This window comes from Ochotona princeps, chromosome 3, assembly GCF_030435755.1.
Source record: "Ochotona princeps isolate mOchPri1 chromosome 3, mOchPri1.hap1, whole genome shotgun sequence".
NCBI classification, from domain to species: domain Eukaryota; kingdom Metazoa; phylum Chordata; class Mammalia; order Lagomorpha; family Ochotonidae; genus Ochotona; species Ochotona princeps.
In genome coordinates this window covers 48,461,732-48,484,823 of record NC_080834.1, presented here as the reverse complement: position 1 = coordinate 48,484,823, position 23,092 = coordinate 48,461,732, and the positions used below count along the sequence as shown (strand labels likewise).

Below are 23,092 nucleotides of genomic sequence, written 5' to 3'. Positions count from 1 at the left end.
GTGGAAGAGGAAAAAATGTCATGTATAGTGAAGGGACAAAGTTATATCATTTCCCATCTGGCTGTTTAAGGGAATTTTGCTGAGCTAAAAATTCTATATTCACAGAAAGCCTTTTTCTGAGAAGCCAATACCATCTCTGATTATTACAAGAAGGATTTGAAAGATCTAATTTACCTTTTGTCACGCGCTGCTTGGTATTTGCATTCTGCTCTGGTTGAGCATAGAAATGAGAGGAGCCTTTAACACCTTTGTGTCTGGCCATGTCTGCTTCCCAATCTTCCGTGCTAGCACAGTACTGCAGCCCCAGGCTGTAAACACAGCAGAAAAATGACTCAGGAGAAGCAGACGACTAAGAGACAGGAAAAAAAGAGAGCTACTCTGGCTCTCAATTGTATGAAAACATATTTAATGAAAACATTTCTATTGGATGCAGGCTTTTTATAAAATCTCTTGTGCTTCATAATTAGATTTTCTGAAATTCAGACATTTGGCACTGAATATCTCATCGATACAATACTGGCATCAAAGCAGTTCAATTTGTTAGCCAAGCTTAAAAGGGAAAGCATAATGTGGAAATATCATGATCTTCTAATTGTTATAAAAGTAAGGAAAGCACAACTTTAAAAAAGCCTCAGTAGTAGGTGTCTAAATGTGCTCAAGGAGACACTGAAGTATATGGTTTCAGTTTGAGCACTACCCTAAGAAATCTATGTGAGGTCTATTTCAGTTTTCTGTAACATAACTATACATCTATCTTAGCAAACAGATGTGCCAAACATGAACTTTATGTTCATTGGCTCAGGAAATGGAAGTGAGAATTTAAACTAATTTCCATTTTTGTTATGTACCATGACTTTTGTTTCTTTGTTCTCTCATAATCAACTTCAGTCCCCCTGAAAATACCCTAACCGATTGTCTCTAACACGGTTAGATTGTGTGAGCTGAATTGAGACTTGTTTCTTGCTGTCTTATCGACATATGCACCTGACAAACTTTCTCCCAGGGGAATAACAAATCAGATTTTTCAAGAGTAGGAGAGAAGTACACACTCTCCGTAATAAAGTAAATATGATAGCACTTGCGTGTGGCAGAATCTTTTGAAGTGAATTAAAATTGCATTTTGGAGACATTCGGCATGGAAATCTCCAGCAACAGCTTTGCTGAAGACGAGCTTGTGCTGTGTTCCCAGGTCGTGCTGAAGAGGACGATGTCTGAGCATTTGCACGTTCTCATTCCATTTTCCTCTCCTGTTGGCCTCTCTTTGCTCCCATGGCCCTTTGCTGTGGATGGCAGTTTCTCAGCACTACTGCAGGCTGAACTTTGTGAGGTCTGGTCAAAGAGCGGCAGCAGGAGAGGGGGCTGGTGAAGAAAACCATCTGCACTTTCTCTTTCTTCCTTGTTTTGATGCCACAGCTGCACTGATGACTGTATCTCCACTTCCCCATAAGCAATGCTTCTGTTAGTGTCACCCTCCATGTTGTGCATTCTAGGGACTCACATGTGTCCCGGAGTGACCAGTTCTCCTAACATGGTTAGTATTTGGTGTCTCAACAATTCCGTATTTGTGCTCTAATTCCTGTTCACAATCTTTGTTATTCCTCTGTTTATAGCATTCAGTTTATTTTGAACAAATCCAATGCCCTGCTGGGCCTCATTGATAAATAATACAGCTGCTTTCTTCCTTTCTTCCTTCTTCCTTCCTTCCTCTCATCTTTCTTTCCTTCCTCTCTTTATTTACTTCCTTCTTCTCTTTCTTCCTTCCTTCCTTTCTTCTTTCTGAACAGTAAACTTCCTTCAGCACTCAGGAGAGGAGTTTTCTCTGGTCCTTACTTAGTTCCAGCCTTGGTTCCCCACCCTCTCTTGCAATGACCATCAGGGTCGCCTCAGGAACATTTTAAATTCCTCCATCTTTTAGTGTCTTCTTCTATTTATTTTTTAAAATCTTTTGTAATTTTTATCTTAGATGTCTTCCGTGTCTTTGGTTAGATGTATCCCAAGACATTTAACATGTGAGCCCCTAGAGTGCAGAAGATGTGCACTGTGAAAAAACTGTGTCCTTTTATTTCATTTTTTCTTTGGTACAAAAATAAATTTACATTTTAATTCCATATTTGCTTGGACTTTTAGAATATTCTTGCATATTTTTATTGGATTTGAGATTATGCTTAGTGTTTTGGAGTTTGTCATAGTAATGTTGGTGTACACACCCAAAATCTACTAAGTAGAAGAGAATATTCAATATATTGAGGAAATTCCAGTGAATATTTGAGAAAAACAAATAATTCAGAAATATCTTTGACTGTCAATATCAATACTTATTGTATGAAGGGATTTCATCAAGCACTAAGATTTTGAATTGAATAAGATTTTCATGCTTGAACAGTAATAGTTGGAATAGTTATGAAGAAGTTAAGAATTTACTTAAGTATCTGATAGGATGATTGAGATATCAAAATACTTCTGAAAGAAGGCTTGAAAAATGAGAAATAGAAAGTAAAGGTTTAATAGACTTACCATAGATTCTAAATGAAGTAAAATATTATATGTAAGCAAGGGTTTGGAATATTAATAATTGAGGTAGGAAGAAAAACATTAATAATTGAGGTAGGTAGAATCGTGGCTTCCTGTGAATGCATTGTGCCTTCCACACATTTTCTTTCTTACTGTTCTGTTTCTGAAAACTGCTCAGGGTTCGGAACTGTTGTTCCGATGACATTAGAACCTGTGAGGAGGAATTTGGGCTTCTTCCATCCTATGAGACAGCTGAATAGTACCGTATAACCATTTTACGGTTTATAGCAGCCAGTTATGTATAAACTAAAATTGAGATGTCAATGGAGTAGTTACAGGATGTGGTTAAGAACTTGTATTTCCTAACACATTGGTCACTCAATACTATATCAATTAACTTCATGATGTTGCAATTTCCATGTTTTTTCCTATTGTTGAATTTGTGTTGTGACTTTTCATTGGAGGGGATGATATTCTGCCAGCTCTACTTTCAGAGCAATGATAGTGCCCCAATGAATCTATTGAATTTATCTGGACAATAAGATGCTGGACTCTCTGCATGGCCCATGTCCTCAGTGATGGAATTATGAAGGGTTATGAGCTGTACTAATGTAATAATATGGAGGAAATAAAAGGGGGTTTGGGGAGGAGTTGGGGGAAACCCAGAGCCTATGGAATTGTGTCAAAATGAAATAATAATAATTAAAAAAAATTTTTGTACCAACATTATTCACAATATCTAAAAGAAGCAACTTTGATATAAATGAATGTATATCTGTGCATACATGCAATTCATCATTCAAAAAGAAATAAAATGTTAATGCTTAATGAAAAAGAAAAAGTTCCTGGATTCATAGAATCAGCTTCATCACAATATCCATATTACCAAAAGTAATATACAGATTCAGTGTGATCCTAATCAAAGATCCCAAAAACATTATTCTGTATATATTTCTCTTTTTTTTGAAGATTTATTTATTTTTATTGCAAAGCCAGATATACAAAGAGGAGGAGAGACAGAGAGGAAGATCTTCCATCCGATAGTTCACTCCCCAAGTGAGCACAACAGCTGGAGATGAGCCAATCCGAAGCCAGGAGCCAGAAGCTCTTCCAGGTCTCCCACATGGATGCAGGGTCCCAAGGCTTTGGGCTGTCCTAGACTGCTTTCCCAGGCCACAAGCAGGGAGCTGGATGGGAAGTGGGGCTGCCAGTGTTAGACCTGGCACCCATATGGGATCCCGGCGCGTGCAAGGCAAGAACTTTAACCACTACGCTATCATGCTGGACCCTCTGTATGTATTTCTGAGACTGATCCCCACATCTCTGAGAATCATTCATGACTACTCTCTGGAGCTAAATGAACTTCACCTTTCTATCATGTAAACCACAATGCACTCTAATTCTCAGGATTTTCCTTGAAATTCTCATGTTGAGAATTTTTGAACTTTTCTTTGCTATTGGTATTTTTGCTGCTTTTCTTACAGAAAATCTACTGTATATGTGTTTACTGTTATATGAATAAGTATATAACATAGATTTATGCACATACTCATGCATATGTATACGCATATGTATAATACCCTCATGTATTAAGGGAGATGGTTATAATGATTTTAGAAATTGCATTTAACTTTAATTTTCCATATGATTATCATGAGAAGGAATAACTGTTATATCTGTGATAAAGTGGATCTAGGTTCAGGGAGTGTAAGGTGAGAAGTGTTACATGGAAGCGTATTTGGGAAGAACTCAGCCCCAGCCCCCAGCTAGTGAATGTCAAAGTAGCACGATTTAAATATAACATAAGTTTAGTTTGAAAATCATAAGTAGAAATCATTCCTCTGAGATAGCTCATTACAGTTTTCACATTACTACAATTTGTCAGCCAAGTTCAAAGATTGAACCAGATATTGAACTTATCAACCATATCTTAAAAGGCACAAGTTGCATTTTGGAGATGTTTGAATTTCTGACAAATATTCTTATAAATGGGTTCATACACTTCATGCTGATTATTAAGCCAGGATTCTGAAGGCCCATTTAAGAAGTTCTCCTTACTTTGGGAATGTTTGTATTGACAAGCTTATCAACTGTTATGGAGTACAGCCAGTGATGGTAGAAGTCTCTGTGAAGTCTCGCTTTATTGCTCCTTCACCTCTCCTTGTATACTCTTCCCACCACATACTAATTTAGTCAGGCTATTGGATACAGATGAGTCCAATTAGTCTAGGTGTTTTTAGCTACAAGTCCAGTTCCTGTTCCTGCCCACCTTAACCCAATGACACTGATCAACTCCTGAGCCCACAACACTTGGGTATTCACTGCTGCCCACCTGTGACTCACCTATCAACTTAGAGGAGACTGTATTGTATTGTTGTATAACCACTTCCCTCACAAACCCCTTTGAAAGGCCTGTGAAGCAGGGGCTCACTCTCTTTCTGGTCAAGTGCTTCTGTTATTCTGGCACTTCAACTCTTGGCTGACCCAGGAGAGGTAATCCCCTGAGCATGGTCCCTGTGTCCTGCTTAGATGGGACAATGGATATAATAATGTTGTTTCTGGTTTGTGTGCTGTCAGAAGTTCCAGGAGAGGTGAGGCCTAGCAGTAGTGGAATGTGGGCACAGAAGCCAGGGAAAGGTGAATGTAGCTTTGTGAGTGTGTCCAGGTAATTCGTTGCATGTCTGTTAGGATAACTTATATTGTTGGGGAAGTTGGGACATAGGTCGTCAGCTTAACAGATGGATTAGGTGTAATGACCATTTGTTCCCCTTTGGATTATGTTTAGTTGGATTGTGATTGGTTGGATTGCCATATGGACTTGTGATTTGCTATTTCTAATATGTTCTATTATCACCAAGCTTGGTTAATAAAGACTCCTTAATAAAACCTTAGACATGTCTGGTGTGATCTCGCTCGCACCCCATAACAGCAACTAACTGCATTCTCCCTTTAACTCGCTTTGTACTTTGAGACAGTTTTTCATCAGTTTTTGGTGAATTTTGCACCTTTTCAAAAAGTTAAATTTAAGAAACTGTAGAAGATTTTCTGAAGAAAACTTGCCATAATTTTTACATATTGTGTTTCAGCCAGCAAATTGTAATGTCCTTTTTTCTGTTGCTTTCTTAAAGATATAAGGTTAAGACTATATTTTTTAAAGGGTAGTAGTCATTGAACACCTGTCGCAGGCAAAAATTGCTCCTTCAGAATGAGACAAGATAGATTTTCTATGAGAACTTTACTTTCACACTAAATAATAAAATTTCATTCACTACTTTTATTAATTAAAATAACACTTATTTGCAATACTTTAAACTTTTTAATGATTATGAAAGCAAAACAATTTCATGGGGCTACACACTTATTCTACAAAATCCCTTTTGCTTCATTCTCCATCTCATATTGCAAACTTTATTAAGCCTGTGTGTTCATTTCATCAGTGGGTTATTATGATCTAATCAGTGGAATAACTGGAATCTTGCTCAAGGGATTTCTCCAACTTTTATTACAACACAGTTTCTAACTTTTCCTCAATATGTGTATGCAGTTATTCCAAAATTCTGCTTCCTTAACAGTTTCATTTTTATTCTGTGTAGCCAAGTGAGGGAAGTAAAAAGCCAGAATTATATTTCAGACATTCCCAACTGTCAGTTTTGTACTCAAACAAACTAGTCATTGCTGTCCCTCAGAAGGAAAGCTGCCTCTCACATGTAAAGGACTTTCTTCTTGGAAGATTCTGTATCTCAAAAGGTTGTTTTGAAATGTTGATGTGCCATATAAGTAAAAAAAAAAAAAAAAAGAAAGAAACTCTGGGCAGATTAAATGCATATGTAAATTATAATAGCCCACTGACTCCAGTTGGCAGAGTTAAGCTTTAGGATAAGATAAGTGGCAAAACACTTTCCAGAGAAGTTTGGAGACTCTTTTCTGTCCATATGCCAAATTCTCCCCACTCAGTCTTGCACACTGAGTAATGCATATGCTTGTTTGTGTATGGTTTCAGGGAATGGTCTTTACCAAGGCTGGTAGGTGAGAAAACCTGCAAGCAAAGAGCATCTGGATTTCTGGATGACACAAGCTTGGCCTACTGCAATATTTCTGATGGTTTTCCTGTTGTATAACATCAACAATAGCAAAAATAAAATCTGCACCTTTCAATTCACTTTCAGTAGAATCTTAAATGTTTTATAAATCTTAATTTTTCTTATAATGTGACACACATATATATTTTAAAAATAAGTAGAATAAAACTATTAGCCATTTTAATTTTTTGGATGTTTTAATAGTACTCTTACACTTAACATTTTTTTTACTGATCCATAAATACTGGAAACTCTTTATTTGCTCATTTACACAACAATGAGAAATTAGAATTCTAAAAGTGAGGGTTAAAAGTTGCTATCTGGGCCAGCAGCGTGGCTCAGCGGCTAAAGTCCTCGCCTTGAAAGCCCCGGGATCCTATATGGGCCCCAGTTCTAATCCCGGCAGCTCCACTTCCCATCCAGCTCCCTGCTTGTGGCCTGGGAAAGCAGTTGAGGACGGCCCAATGCATTGGGACCCTGCCCCCATGTGGGAGACCCGGAGGAGGTTCCAGGTTCCCGGCTTCGGATCGGCTTGCATCGGCCCGTTGCGGCTCACTTGGGGAGTGAATCATCGGATGGAAGATCTTCCTCTCTGTCTCTTCTCCTCTCTGTATATCTGACTTTGTAATAAACTGAATAAATCTTTTTTAAAAAAAAGTTGCTATCTGTACTTACTGGCCTATAACTTCTGTCTGCCAATTTTCTTTCTGAATACTGTAAGAGTTCACTGTTTTGCTATCATTCACTGCTGCTATACATTCTTTTATATAAATCTACCGAAAAGTATTTGTTCATTCTCTTTCTTATTAGCGATCAAGTTGTCTTAATTTGGGGCTTTAATAGATAATGTTAACAGGAAATTTTTCCATATATCTACATTGATCAAAGCAATCAATTTTAAATGCTTACATATTTTTGTCTTATTCAAGAGGCAGAGAAAGCGATTCTCCATCCGCTGGTTTACTCTTCAAATATCTGCAGCAGCTATGTAACTGTTCAGACTAAAGTCAGGAGCCTGGAACTTTATATACATCTTTCACATGGATGGGAGGAACCCAGATACCTCTATAATAGCTGCTGGCTCCCAAAGACTGTATTAGAAGCAAGCTGGATTGAAAAGTAAAATTTATTCAAACACAGGGCTTCTGATTGGAGTGCAGTCATCCCTAGTAGCATCTTAACCACTGTAGCAAATGCCTGCCCCCGGAAATTATTTCTATTATTCATTATATTAATATATATTATATATTGTATGTTCTATATATAATGCAGATCACAATTAGTTATTTTTAGTTTATATATACAGTCACTTTTCCAACCAAGTGATTAATGAATTATGAAGGGTTCTTTGCTTTAATTTTTATAAATCGTACTAAGACATAACCATATTAACAGTTGACATTTTCAGTCTTTTGAAAATATGGTAATTATGCTTAGGATGTAACAGGTGGCTTTCTATTCATCTAGACTATTATTCATATGAAAATATACTTTTGGTGAATGACTATTTAAGTATTTTAGTTATTTTTATGTTTAACTTACTGATTCATTGGCTTTATGTAGATATCTTGCAATTAATACACATATGTGCATTGCAAAAATCTGTACAAATACAATTACATGTCCATGCATATATACCTAGAGTGCTTGATTTATAATGTACTGACTTAATGGTTTTTCAGCTTTATGAATTTACAAAAGTACAATGTATTCATTAGAAACCATACTTTAAATTTTGAATTTCAAGCTCTTCCTGAGATAGCAAAATGCCCTGTGATACTCTCCCAATGCAACTATCAAATTATGTAACAATGAAGGCAAGAAACTGAAAACCCCACAGTATACAATGTTGCTAACTTATGATGTTCAGGAGGTAAGGTCTATTAAAATTATTCTCAATTTACAGTGTCTTCAATTTAGTATGAGTTTATCAGAATAGAAGCACATATAGGTCAAGCTGATCTATCTGTATATGTATGTCAGATAGAGAAAAGGAATGAGAGAAAGACAGAGAAAGCAGGAGAGTGAGAGACAGAGAGAGACAAAGATTTTTCTGAGTAGCTAAGGTAATTTTGGAAGTCAGGAAGTCAAAACTCATAGGGTGGGCTAGCAGGTTAAAGACCAAGAGAGCCCATGCTATAATTCAACTCTAGATGCCATCTGCTTTAAAATACTCTTGTACTCTGAGGAGGCCAGTCTTTCTCTCCGTTTTCAACCTTCAACTGATTGGCTTTAGGGTACCTATTTCTCCTCAAAGTCCAGCGACTTAAATGCTAACAAAAACAAAGAAACACTCAGAATGGTTGATCCAATACCTGAGTATCCACAGATTTAGATAATGAACTGTCACATCTACCAACAAGACTCCATGAAATTCTGATTTCAGAAAATATTTGGATCAAAACTGTAAAAGCTGTATTTTCTTCTCCTTGGTTACAAAATGAATAATAAATTTAATAAATTTACATATAATAAATTTACATATAATAAATTTACATATCATTCTAAGCAGATCAAAAATATGGAAAAATATATGGATATAGATATAAATATGGCTATAATAAATCTACTATCTTGAGTTGGAATCTTCTGTTTTAATTTCTTTCTTGGGAATAATAGTTTAAAAGTCTAACATTCACATTATTATTGCAAAGGTAAGGTTGATAGGTAGATTCCTGTAGTGAAATAAATTCACTACTTTAATTGGGGAAAATAAATTAAGATTTACAAATGCTTTTTTTGGAAAGATTTATTTATTATCATTGGTAAAGCAAATTTACTGAGACAAATATTGCTGTTCCACTGGATCACTCCCTAAGTGGCCACAACGGCCAGAGCTGAGCTATTCTGAAGACAGGAGCTTTTTCCAAATCTTTCACATGTTTCCCAAGGCTTTGAGCCACTCTGTACTGCTTTCCCAAAGCAGGGAGTTGAATGGAAAGTGTAGTAGCCAAGACATGAACTGGCACCCATATGGGATCCCAGGATTTGCAAGGTAAGGAGTTAGCTACTTAGCCATCTTGTTAGGCCTATAAATCAAGATTTTAATTATTTGAGTGAGGCCAACTATACAACTCTAGTCTCAGTCCCAGTCTTCACAATGGAAATGCAAACTTTCTTGCATTATAATACTGTTCTGTAGCAAGTAGTGATTGGGCATGTTGAGAGAGTTGAGAGTTACTGCAGATTACAGAAGCCTGACAAGGATCTTACTTATAATGCAGAAGAAGTCTTCTATTTTGCTGTGTCCCAGAAGTCACAAATATACATCTCCAATATTACTGGAATAATTATCTGTATGCTTTTATAGCAAATTTGTAGGCTGATAAAAATCCTGGTACATTCTTGAAGAAATATGTCAGACTTATGAAAATCAAATATAAAACCCTAGTATCTGGGATTCCAATATTGAGAGGAACAAAGCTTGATGCAAAATACGCACTAGATTCCACATATGATTGAGATCATGCAACATTTGTCTTTTTGTTATTGGCTTATCTCACCTAACAAAAATCTGTTTCATTTATGTAGGAACAGAGCTACAAATATGTGTGTGTGTGTGTGTATATATATATATATATATACATATATATATATATATACACACACATATAAAATGATCATATGTAGTATGTATGATCAATTGTTTCTTCCTGGGATAAAGATACTGGGAATCTTCAGTAGGAGGAAGGCTTTTCTTTTATCAAACTCCAGTTGACACACTGGCCTTATTTATTTATTTATTTATTTATTTTTAATTATTTATTATTTAACTTCAGTAATTACATTGTATTATGTGACACAATTACATAGATACTTGGGTTCTCCCCACCCCTCCCCAAACCCTCCCACCATGGTGGATTCCTCCACCTAGTTGCATAACCACAGCTCAAGTTCAGTTGAGATTCCCCCATTGCAAGCATATACCAAACATAGAGTCCAGCATCTTATTGTCCAGTCAAGTTCAACGGCTTCTTAGGTATACCCTCTCTGGTCTGAAGACAGAGCGAGCAGAGTATCATCCCAGTCAATTGAAAGCTCCAACATACCATCAGCAAAAATTTACATCATTATGGAATTAATTGACATAGTAATGAGTAACCAATATGTTAAAAGTAAATGCGAGTTCCCAGTCACCTTCTGTGACCACCTCACCTATACTTCAATTTTAGTTTATACACAACATATAACATTCAAAACATAACATGTTATACATAACATCATATCATCTTAAATTAAGGCAAACATGTGGTATTTAACCTTTTGGGATTGGCTCATTTCCCTTAGCATTATGGTTTCCAGTTTGGCCCATTTGGCCACAAAGAACTGCATTTTGTTTTTTTTAATAGCTGAGTAGTATTCCATGGAGTAGATGAACCATAGCTTTCTTATCCAATCCTCTGTTGATGGGCATTTTGGTTGCTTCCATGTTTTTGCAATTACTGATTGTGCTGCTATTTATTTATAAGTGATCTCCAAATAAAACTCAAACTCATTTTTTTAAAAAGTGAGTTAGTTGATCCTTCCTGGAATTTGTTTCTGGTCTAAGCACAGTCGTTTAGCCTCTCCAGCAACAGATGGAAGAAGCAGCAAATGAACACAGTGAGGCAGCAGCACAAGATCTTGACCATAGATGCCACCAGCTGAGACCCAACAGATTATTCCTAAGCATAAGATCAATAAGTAGGTAAGTTTCCAGACTCCTGAATAAAATCCATGGAAAGAGTTTTTAGCGTTCTTGTGCTTCTTCAATGTAATTAGCTCCTGTGGTGCAAAAAGGATAAATGTTTATTGTAGCAAACATATTCATCTTGTTAGATCTGGCTCAAGTTATTGAGAAATTATCAGCATTTACTATTTTAAGTAAGCAGAACTTGCAAGTGAATTATTTATAAGCTTTTGTCAATTAGCTTTACTTGTGGAATGTATTATATATTTTTTAACTGTATTTTAATATCTTCAATTTTTTCTATCTACCCTACTGAAATACGTTTTCTTCAAGATTATAAATTAACTTTAAACTCAAGACAATTTGTATAACTGCTTTAGGAATTTAATTCTACAGAAAATATTTCTAAATTTTATTGAAATTGTTCCAGAAACAATAGAAACAGAGATGACTCTTTTTTCTGATGCATTCAGGGTTCTGGTATGAAATTTCTGCCATTTGCACTGTACGCTAATGACAAGCTGGATGTTTGCATGAAAGCCAATATGTTCTTACACTGCTTTTTGAGACAAGTAATAATCAGTCTGTCATCAATGTCATTCTGCAATTAGGCTTTGACAAGGTTTGCAAATAAGTTGAAAGGAATTGCTCATCCCTGAACACTGCAGATCAAAACCAGCCCCGAACAGAAACTAAGTCTGCCTTGCATCAGCTGCACAGTCCTTGGAAACTTGCTACGTATAAGCAGAAGCAGCAGCGGAGGGAAAACCAGAGCTTGTGAGGTTTTGACCTAATGGGCCGCCTCACTCACAGTTCAGATGTGTGTGAGTGCCGAAGAAGAATTTCACTTAATCACTACTCCTGAAAATTCAAAACAATGATGCAGTTGCTAAAGTCTCCATCCTGACAGTACCATATGTACTATTCCTAAAGGTACTGAAAGAATAAAGAACACACCTATCCTTTGTGTGGCTTTTTCTCTCAACTCAAGGCTGAGCACCAGCAGGATTTCTAGCCAGTTCTAATACTCTTGTTGGTAAAGAGATTGCATGTCCAAAGATGGAGCTTCTGATTGCTATCTTTTCTCTCTTCCTTTTTAATCCACTCCATCGAGGGGGTGAAATTGTTGTTTGTTCAACACTGCTCCTTATATCATTAGTATGCGGGTTTTCTTTTTCCTAAGAAAGAAGAAAATGTGCATAGAAGATTTTAATTATGAAAAGTTTTACTAAAAATAAACGCATTTTTCAAAAATAATAATGGTAACAATTCTGCTCAAAGTTTTATACCATGCTTCATACGAATAGATGGATAGACATGTAACATACATACAGGCTCAAGTAATGTTAAAACACAAGTACATATTTGACAAATAAGTTATTGTTGATTTTATCTTAGCATAAGAAAATAATTTAGTTCAGACTTGTCTTGATATTCTTCAGAAGCTACCTGAAAACCAGGTGCTTTTGAAAGGGTTTTAGACATAAAATGGAAAGCATCAATAAATCAAAGTGAATGTATTATAAGTGAATAGTGCACATTCCAAAACAGGAGCTGTAATATGCATGAAGATTTTATTTGTGGTTGGATGTCATGGTACAGCAAGTTGGGCATCCGTTGATATGCCTACATCCCAAAACAGAGTCCTAGGACTCAGTATCATCTCTGCTTTCTAAGATTTATTTTTATTGGAAAGGCAGATCAGATTTTTGGAGAGGAGACAGAAAGATCTCTCATCCACTCCCTAAAATGCTGCAATGGCCAGAGCTGAGCTGATTCAAAGCCAGGAACCAAGAGCCTCTTCTGGGTCTGCAACGTGGATGCAGGATCCTAAGGTTTTGGGGTCATCCTTCACTGATTCCCCAGGCCATAAGCAGGAGCTGGATGGTAAGTGGAGCAGCAGGGACATCAACTGGTACCAGCACGGGGTCCTGGTGCTTGCAGGTGAACGTCCAGCCTTTGAGCCATGGTAGCAATCTAAGTTTCCACTAATGCATATGGCAGACAGTAAACTGATTCAAGTACTTGAGTTCCTGTCACATACAGGACTCTGATGGAGTTCCTGGTTCTTGGCTTCAGCCTGTTCCAGTCAGCAACTGCAGGCGTTTGGCGTGTGAACCGCTGATGAATGATATCCCTGCTCCTGTATCTCCCTCTCTGCCTTTCAATTAAAGGGCAAAGCTTTATAAAAAGTACCACATCATAAGATTTCAGTCACTAAAGACTCTATGCTTCAGAACCCAAATATTGTCCAATAAAGGGTCCATTTTGAAAATATGTATAGCCATCATAATGTTTTCTCAGTATTTTGTTAGGTACTATGAGAGATAAGCATGACATGAAAAATTCAGTTTCAATTTTCAAGAAGTTTCTCATCTGGGTAGGCAGAAAACTGCTGGATAGGAACTTCCTAAATGTGCATAATGTGAAACCTGAATATAAGACCTGAGCCATGCTTGAATGACACTGAAAACTTTCAACAAATATTCAAAAGTGTATCTTCAAGATACATTTAATAACCTAAATTTTCCAACTTTTCTGAAGTTAACCTTTCCCATTTGATTAAAATCCACAGAACACTTTCATGCTTACAGCAAATCTGGCTCACACCTCTGCTTTTTCTGAGGTCCCCAACACACAACTGTATTTTTCTATCTAGGTGGCCAACTGTTACCACTCTTCTTGGATCACAAAGATGGGATTCTTCAACATTATCTCCACCCATTCCATTAGTGGTTCTGGGCTGGAACTGTTTTAACTAGCCAACTTCAGTTTAGGGCATGAATATATACTGATTTTTTATCTTCCTTACCACATGTTACTCAAAACTATATTGGTTTAATTAACTGACCTACAGTCTGGAAAAGCTGCGTCAAGAAATTTCAGAAAAAATAGTTATTTATTTTAAGACAGTATATCCTACAGTTGTGTTTACACCTTGAGACTTCATGAAATTACCATCATCTGCTGTAATCTGATATCTTTCTTTCTCAACTACTGAACTCTCCAATCTCCTTTCCCGAGTTTCTGCTTTGGTGAATTTCAAAATCGATCAATTTTATAATATCCCAGATGGTTGGGCATACCCAAAATGAAGCTAGATAGAAATCTTTAAATTCACTCAATTCAAATACTTGCTATAGGGCAAGTCCTGGTCTATATATAACATATATATATATATATATATACACACACACACACACACACATGTAATGTATTATATATGTGTAATGTGTATTTGATACATAATATACATATATAGTTATATGATATACCTATAATATACAATCACATACACATATGATATAATAAATGTATATGATACCATATATAATATATGCATGCATGCATATACAACATTACAAACGTTATATATAATATATATTTATAAAGTTATATATAATATATAGTATATATGATTTGATATATATATGTAGAATCTCTGATGCACTGCAGAGGAAAACAGACTTATTTCTGAGGCTCTAATAACTGACTAACAAGGTTAGAGAGATGCTGAAATCACAAGTCTTCAAGTTTGTTTGACAAAATTAAAAACATTATTTGTGGAAATTTACACTAAAATTCATTAATAGTCATGTATTCCTGATGTTGATCAAATATATTACAAATCTTTATGACCCATGGAAATAATTTATTCACTGCAGGGTAGGATGCATTTGACCTTTTAAGTTATTATTTGTTTTAGCGCTGGAACTTGAAGTTTTTCTCTGTAGCTTTGAAACACTTTGCATACCTGAAAGCTGTAGATTCTCATGCAGTGACAAAATTCAGCAGTATAAATTGTGTTTTTCATTTACTAGAAATGGCGGTTTACAGGTGAACATTTATTATTTCCATACATACTAAATGCATCTTCACTTCTCCTTGTGTGACAATATTGAAAATCTTATTAAACTGAAGTTGCATTATGATGCAGGGAAGGTGAGAGCCAGAGGAGCCAAGCCCTTGTTGATGACTTACCTGTCCCATGTATCCAGTTGCACCAAACAAGCACCACATCCCCCTTTTCTGTAACCCAACTTTCACCAGATAAATAAATTAATATGACAGTTGGCTGTATCACTGAACAACTGTAATAATAAAAATAGTGGCAGTAACACACTAACTCTCATCATGCACTTAGGAGTTTTCCAAAACAGAGCAAATATCTCAGCTTCCTTTGAATATGTAATTAAATCCAGACAACACCTACTGTTCCTTTATGTCATGGAAGAGTGGACCCTGTTCCTGTCAATTGCCTCTGTCTTCAGCTTTGTCACACTCCTTTCTGAAAAATTGTCATTTTTCATGAAAATAAATCTTTATCCTCGTTGGAATTCTACCTTCAGCCTTGAGTACCTCTTTGCATCTGAGACAAGAAGAGCAGCATCTTCCCTATAGAATGCTAAACCGTAATATAAATTCAATTCTGGAGAAATCATAAGAAGTAGTAATTTTAAAAACTAAATGTGGTTTTCTTTGTAATAGTGGGTTTCTGCATTCCATTTCAAATAGTGCAGCAAGCTTTAGCAACATCTTGAAGTATAATTATTTTATAAGACTCAGAAATAACTGTTCAAGGACAGAATCCCATGACAATATACTAGAGAACTCCTAATGGACTCATATTGCTCTATTAAGTTACTTGTTCAACAAGTTATCCATTGAATGCCTTCTAAGGAAGATATGTGTTGGGAACTGATGCATCATGACCTGCTATTGAACTAGAAAACAAACTAACAAAAAAAAAGACCTTTAAGGAGCTTACACAGTAACAGGAGAAATACAATCAAGGACAAAAGTTAAAAAAAAATCTAATCCTGTGTTGAGTGGAAGGAAGGAGATACATAGTTTTATTCCAGAATGAAAAAGAAATTGAAATATTCTAAAATATATAAAAATTATCAACTCAAAAATAGGAAAGATATATCAATTAAAAGTACTAAAACAACACTTTTACTCATCTATCTAACTGACAAAAATAGAAAAGTTTTATGGCATACTCTATAAGCAAAATTTAAGGAAAGGGCATTTGATTACAAATGTAAATGAGTTCATTCTGTATGTAAAGCAGTCTGGCAATATCTAGCAATATATCAAGGCGTATAACTTTTGATTCTTAATTCAGAAATAGGAATATTGCCTAGAAATACAGGCTTACAAATATGCTCTCATGTGTATAAAAATGATATGATGAAAAGGGTTATTTACTATCCATACATAATTTCTTAAAATGATAGGGGAAATATCTATCAGAGGCTTTGTTGCCATGGGCCAAGCCTCCAAGCATTTTTAACATCTTTCTCTTGTGGGTAATGTCTAGCTCTCAGGTGTCTACGTCAGTTACTGAAACATTGGACTATAACAGAGTAAGTCTGTATCCGTGTTTCCCTTCCTAGCACACACTTGCTTGCACATTCATTTCTCTATCATAAAAATAAGCAGCACAAAGCCCTCAGCAGATATGTCCCCAGTTTGGACATCCTTGATTCCAGAAACAAGAAACAAAACAGTTTATCCTTATATTACTTAGTGTAACGTATTCTTTCACAACAACAGAAAAGTGACTGAGACAACCAATTCAACAAGCTGCACTGAAATATAAAATAATATTCAATGTAGGTATAACTCAGAATAAGAACACAGCTATTTTTTGTTGTGGTGGTGGTGGAGGTGGTTGGAAGAATGGGACAATGTTAAGCTAAAAAAATTAGGACGTCTTATGAATAACTTAACATGCTAAGAAGAAGATGAACATTTTTGTTTGTGTAGGCCAAAGGTATCTTTTGAAGAAGAGTGGGCGAGAGAAATTTCAATGTACATATTTCCTTTAATTCCTTTTCATTTTGAATTGTCTGAATGTATTACTTCTTGGAATAACTAAATATTTTATAAAGATAAAAGAATCTTAATAGAGTCTATTATGGGATTCTCATTATCAACTGTATAAGCTGTAAGATTGGAGTTAAATTCTTGAAAAACTTATTATTTCAGCTAAAAATGCACATATCAGAACAATTAGGTTCAAGTCACATTATGTTCTTTGAATGTAAAATTAAAATAATTTGGACTGTAAGAAATATAACTTAATGGAAGAATGAAATATTCACGTATAAAAATAAATTAGTAGCAGAACAATAATGTTTTTGCTATATTTTTATTTGTAAAGTATTGTTTTATAAAGTTATGAAAAATTTCTAGTATCTTACTTGTTGTTTATTTTGCTTAAACACCTGAAAAGTTATAAGTTATATATTTTAATATCATTGGGGTTTGTGATAAAAACTATTCATTGAAATGGTGTGAGAAAAGAATTTTTAAAAATTGCTTAATTTAATAATTACTTAATTTAAAAACTACTTAATTACTATATTGCTAACATTTTACAGAAACTTCTGTCAGTCAAACCTCAGTTGTTACCCTCAAAGGAACATAAAATAGATTCCATGCAAACATGTTAGCAGATAAATGAACTGTTTTTCAAAAACTGATCGATCCTATTTATTTTATATCATCTGCCATTTCGTTTCCTGCTCATAATTTTATTAAATGGTTTTCGAAAGTGCAATGGTGCATACAAACAACACAGCTTTTATTATTGCTGTTTAAACGTGAGGAAGACTGAGATTGATGAAAAATCCACAGTATCTCCCTAAATAAAAGGAAGAGAGGCATAGATGAATATTCAAATCAGAACGGCAAGGTTAGAAATCTTACTCTTACAAAAACAATATAATAGCAACGCTATGGGACCCAGTATTATTTATAGCTCCCTTTTGCTTTAGGAATGGATTTAGAATTTGTGGAGCCTGAAGATTTCATAAAGCAGGGAGAGGTTTAAGAATAAAAATTATCAATTTACAAATACAGATTTAGAAATGGAGCCTTGGAAGGGCCTCTTGTAAAGGAAGGTCCCTGAATATTAACCTTATTTGCTTCAGAGAAATCCATTTTATTTCTTTTATGAGAACAAGTTTCATTTAGCTTCTTCCTGTAATGTGGTCTGTACATGTATTTGGGATAGAGATGAAGGACTGTAAATATCAATGAAGTCACACTTAATTTTAAAAAGTTTCATATCATCATCTAGATCACAGCATCATTTATTGTTTATCTAAGACAATAAATTAAAGCTGTCATATCAGATTCAATAAAACAATCAGAAATGTCCTTTCACAGAGCATCTTACAATTTGCTTTTCATACTGCTCTTTTAGTCTACTTGTGAGAATCCAACGATTCTATAAATTCTTCTTGAGTGGTTTGTGGCAGCAATCTGACACTAATTCTATCTCTACTCATTTATTTTGATCACGTACAGTTCTTGATTTGGACAGAGCCTCCCCTCCATTAAGTTCTGAATGCATGGATAGGCAGAATCCCCCGATACTAAGAACATGGCAGACATCGCTAAGTTTACTTTCTTACATTATACCCGGGGGAAAACCAGCTTCGGCTAATTCCAGTAACCATGCTAGCTAACCTTCCAAACAGGGAAAGTCATGGGGAAGAGAGGAGGCAGCAGTTCTGAGAATCATCCCCTGGTTGTTGCTAGGGCAACTGCTCCTTGGCATTCTCCAAAGAGCCGTCGTCTGTCACACTTGGGGTAAAATTCACAGGCATGCAACACATTTGAATGGAGTTTTAAAAATGTTGGGGGGAGGGATAAGAACTCATGTAAATAAATGAGAGAATTTGAAATAGGCCCATAAATAATAATGTATGCCTAATATTTAGAAAGAGAGAGGAAAAGCATGAAGAGTGCATCTTTTGTAGCAATAGTGTCAGCACTGAAATAGTACTTTGATTCTTATTGCAAAAATTAGCCTGTACCTAATTGCCTAGCCATCTGTCTTCTCTTCAAAAAAATCTCTTCTCCTTCCATTGTAGAGTCTTATGTAGCTGGATTTCAAACTGAATCTAAGCAAATAATCATATTATCATTTTACCTTCTCCAGAACTTAACAAAGCAAAGAATATTTTTAAAAATATTTCTTCTTTTTTTTAGTAGAATGTCTGACCAAGTCCAACATGGCATTGTTAAAAGAGAAGATGAAGTGATTTTGTCTTAAATAATCATTGACAACAACAGCCACAATCTCTGCAACGCACTTGGAGAAGTCAACATTGTAGTATCCAGTTCACTTACAACCTCAACTGAAAGAGTTAGGGTCCCAGCTTTAATCTTTCTAACCTCTACTTCTTAAACATTACATGGGTATTACTACACACAGAGAGTCTCACTGCTCAAATTTATCTAGAAGAAAGAGAGCCTTAAGAACACCCTTCATCAAAGTCAGATAAAACTCTAAAACTTTCAACCTTCTCTTGGCATGTGCTACTGTGTATCATCAAAACTGAAAAGGAACCCACATCATCGTATCACATTTGCAAAATGGGTTTAATAGTGAATGCATTTTATGAAAGTAAGTGAACATAAGGAAGAGAAATTTTAACCATACTACTCTAAATACATATGAAAAAAGACATCATGTATTACAGGAGTAAAAATATTTTAAAAAAACTAAAGTAATTTCAGATAATGGCGTTCCCAAGAACTTTTCACTGACATTTCAGAGAATTACTAAAGAAACCTCACGAAATCCAAATATGTACTTTTATAGGGTCAGGATAATAAAACCAGGCACCAAAGTAAATAAAGAAAAGTACTTCTTAATTACTAGATTTAACATTTCACTTTGGTCAACCAAATCAGGCTAGCCTCAGTACAATTGTATATAAAATAATCTTCTGTGAAATAATGTACTCATTGCCTAGAATTCAAGACAATAAATCTATAATAATAATCAGAATTAAAAAGGCTGCTTTTGCTGAGCATTTATTATATGCTGGTGTGTTTGTGTGTATATACACATACATATACGTGTGTATATATGTACAAATACACACATAGGCATATAATAAATGTAATATAATATATATGTATATAAATATTTCTACTTATTGTTATTGAAAATGCAGTTTGGGGCCCAGCATGGTAGTCTAACAGCTTAAGTACTCACCTTGCACGCGCTAGGGTCCCATATGGGTGCCAGGTCTAAAACCAGCAGCCCTGCTTCCCATCCAGCTCCCTGCTTGTGCCTTGGAAAGCAGTCGAGTACAGTCCAAAGCCTCGGGGCACTGCACCATCATAGGAGACATGCAAGAGGCTCTGGGGTCCTGGCTTCGGATCTGCTCATTTCCGGCTGTTGCAGTCCCTTGGCTAGTGAATCATCGGATGGAAGATCTTCCTCTCTGTATATCTAACTTTCCAATAAAAATAAATAAATCTTATTGTTTTAAGATTTAAAGGCTGTCTTTAACATCCTGTCCAGAAGTGACACACATATTTATTCACTCACAATGTATTGAGATTACATACATATATATATGACATTAGATACATATATTTTGTGGTATATATACATATATGTTTATACCTATGTATACATATATGTATATGTGTGTGTACATATGTAAAAATGGCTACTTTTGTCATCCAAATGGCAGGGAAATACAATTGCACTATTGGCCATCTTGGCAAGAGAGTTGAATAAGAATATTAGTAAGCATGTCTAATGACTATGGAAAATTAATGCCTTTTCATGATTTTTCAATGTGGTAGTTAATTATGATCTCACAAATTGCGTATTAGCAGTGAGAAGAGAATATGTGAAGTGTTTGCAATTGGCAAGGCTCTTTCAAGAACATGCAGAGTAGCAAGCTCACAGAGGAGTGAGAGTCAAGACTGTAAAATGCTGTCAATTTCAGTGATATTTTATAGGCAAAAAAACCCACCTGATTTCTTCTTGTTGACTCTCAAGATACCTGCAAAGGCCAGCACTGAGCCAGGCTGAAACCAGAAGCTAGGAGCTTAATGCAATTTTCCCACTTGGGTAGCAGAGACCCAAACAACTTCAGCCATATTTCACTGTTCTTCAGAGGCCAATAGCAGGGAGCTGGGTAGAATATACAGCGGCTGGGACTTGAACCAGCACCTCTGGAGTATGCCAGTATTTCTGGCAACTGCTTTAACTGCTGTGCTACAGCAGACTCACCAAAGATTTTTAAAACATAATATTGATCACACATTTCATGTAAGACATAGAATGTGATTATGTGGGCCCAGTGCGATAGCGTAGTGGTTAAGTCCTCGCCTTGCACACCTGGGATCCCATATGGGCGCCGGCTCTAAACCCGGCAGCTCCACTTCCAATCCAGTTCCCTGCTTGTGGCCCAGGAAAGCAGTTGAGGACGGTCCAAAGACTTGGGACCCTGCACCCGTGTGGAAGACCCGGAGGAGGCTCTGGGCTCCTTGCTGCAGATTGGCCCAGCTCCAGCCATTGTAGTCACTTGGGGAGTGAAACATCAGACGGAAGATCTTGCTCTCTGTCTCTCCTCCTCTCTGTAAAAATCTGGCTTTGCAATAAAATAAATAAATCTTAAAAAAATGTGTTTGTCTATGCAAAATGTGCCTTTCCTGAGTCAAACAAGAAAAAATCATTATCTAATTTTTCCTTTCCTATTAACAATTATCTATGAGATTACAAAATCGAGTATTTAGCTTGCACCTTGCCTAAAACTTCATGATATGTTTATGTTACAAAGGTCAACAGTATATATGAAAGAAATGATAATCCTATGCCTAAATTATGTATTCTGGGTGAATCCAAACTAAAATTCCACATGAAAATTCTCCCAATACAAGCTGTAATGATTTAACAACCAGTATTGTTCAGATGCAGTCTGTTCCAATTTTGTAATAGGAAAACAGTCAGAGACTACATTCCTGCCTACATGATTCTTTCTCATAAGATGGAGAACATCACCGATTCCTTGTGATCTTACAAACACTGCGTGCATTGTAGAAATGACAAAAGACTAGACACCTAGCAACCTTTACCTAATCAGCATTCCTCACTTGAAAAAGTAATCAAAAATAGTTTTATTCAGTAGATATTCCAAAAAGGTTTTGGCTAACACAGATAGATAGATGATAGATAGATAGATGATAGATAGATAGATAAAACACAAAATTCAAATACTCAAGAATATTTTTAAAATATCACAGTTCCACAAAAGCATTACTTTTCTCCTAACTTATGGGCTCTTTCTAGGTTGTGATTACTCCTGGACATTCATATATAACTAAGAATTTGTAATAGCACAGAACTTAAGGTTACACTTATAGCTAATTCTATAGTACATTTAAAAATGAAGTGTTAAGCTTCTCTTTCATTGGTGGGTTGGAGAAACTTTCTCCAGAAACTTTCTCTTGATATCAGATAATGTGGAAAAATAAATCAAGAGCAAAAGGTACTGTAAAAAGCAAAAAATATAAAAGCAATCATAATGATAATCATATTATTGTAAATGTGAATAGACAAAACATTCCAATTAAGAGTCAATAGCCAACATACCAGAAGTATAAAACAACGCTCTTTCCCCAATTTGGCAACATTCCATAAGGACACTAAACACCCAACTGGTGATTACTTAAGAACATTGGATTCCCAACATCCTGAAATGAAAAGTGAATTCCTTTCACTGGAATTGACACATTTTCTTTACATAGCTATTTCCGTTCGGCTTCACAAAATTTCAACCAGCACCAGTATTTAAGTTCTTATGATGTCAGTTCTATAAGCACAACCACTGTGTAATATGCAAGGATGCACTTATCAGCAACAATGGGATTGACTTGTGCTAGTGTGTGTCACCAATGACATGCTCCCAGCTCACATTGCTTGGAGTGTCCTGTTCATGCTTCACATAAGGCATCAGCAAGATACATGACTATATGAAAGTAAGTATCATCCTCAAGGATTTAATAT

The 23,092-nt window shown here is 35.7% G+C and overlaps 1 long non-coding RNA gene across 1 annotated transcript in view; it reads left to right on the top strand.

Moving 5' to 3' along the window:
• The window catches only part of LOC131479908 (uncharacterized), a 51,819-nt gene extending 39,719 nt beyond the window's left edge, over positions 1 to 12,100 (top strand). The window contains exons 2-3 of the long non-coding RNA XR_009245160.1: positions 11,162 to 11,277; positions 11,871 to 12,100. This is a non-coding gene — a long non-coding RNA (uncharacterized LOC131479908). The remainder of the gene's footprint in view (positions 1 to 11,161; positions 11,278 to 11,870) is intronic.
• The last annotated feature ends 10,992 nt before the right edge of the window (positions 12,101 to 23,092 follow it).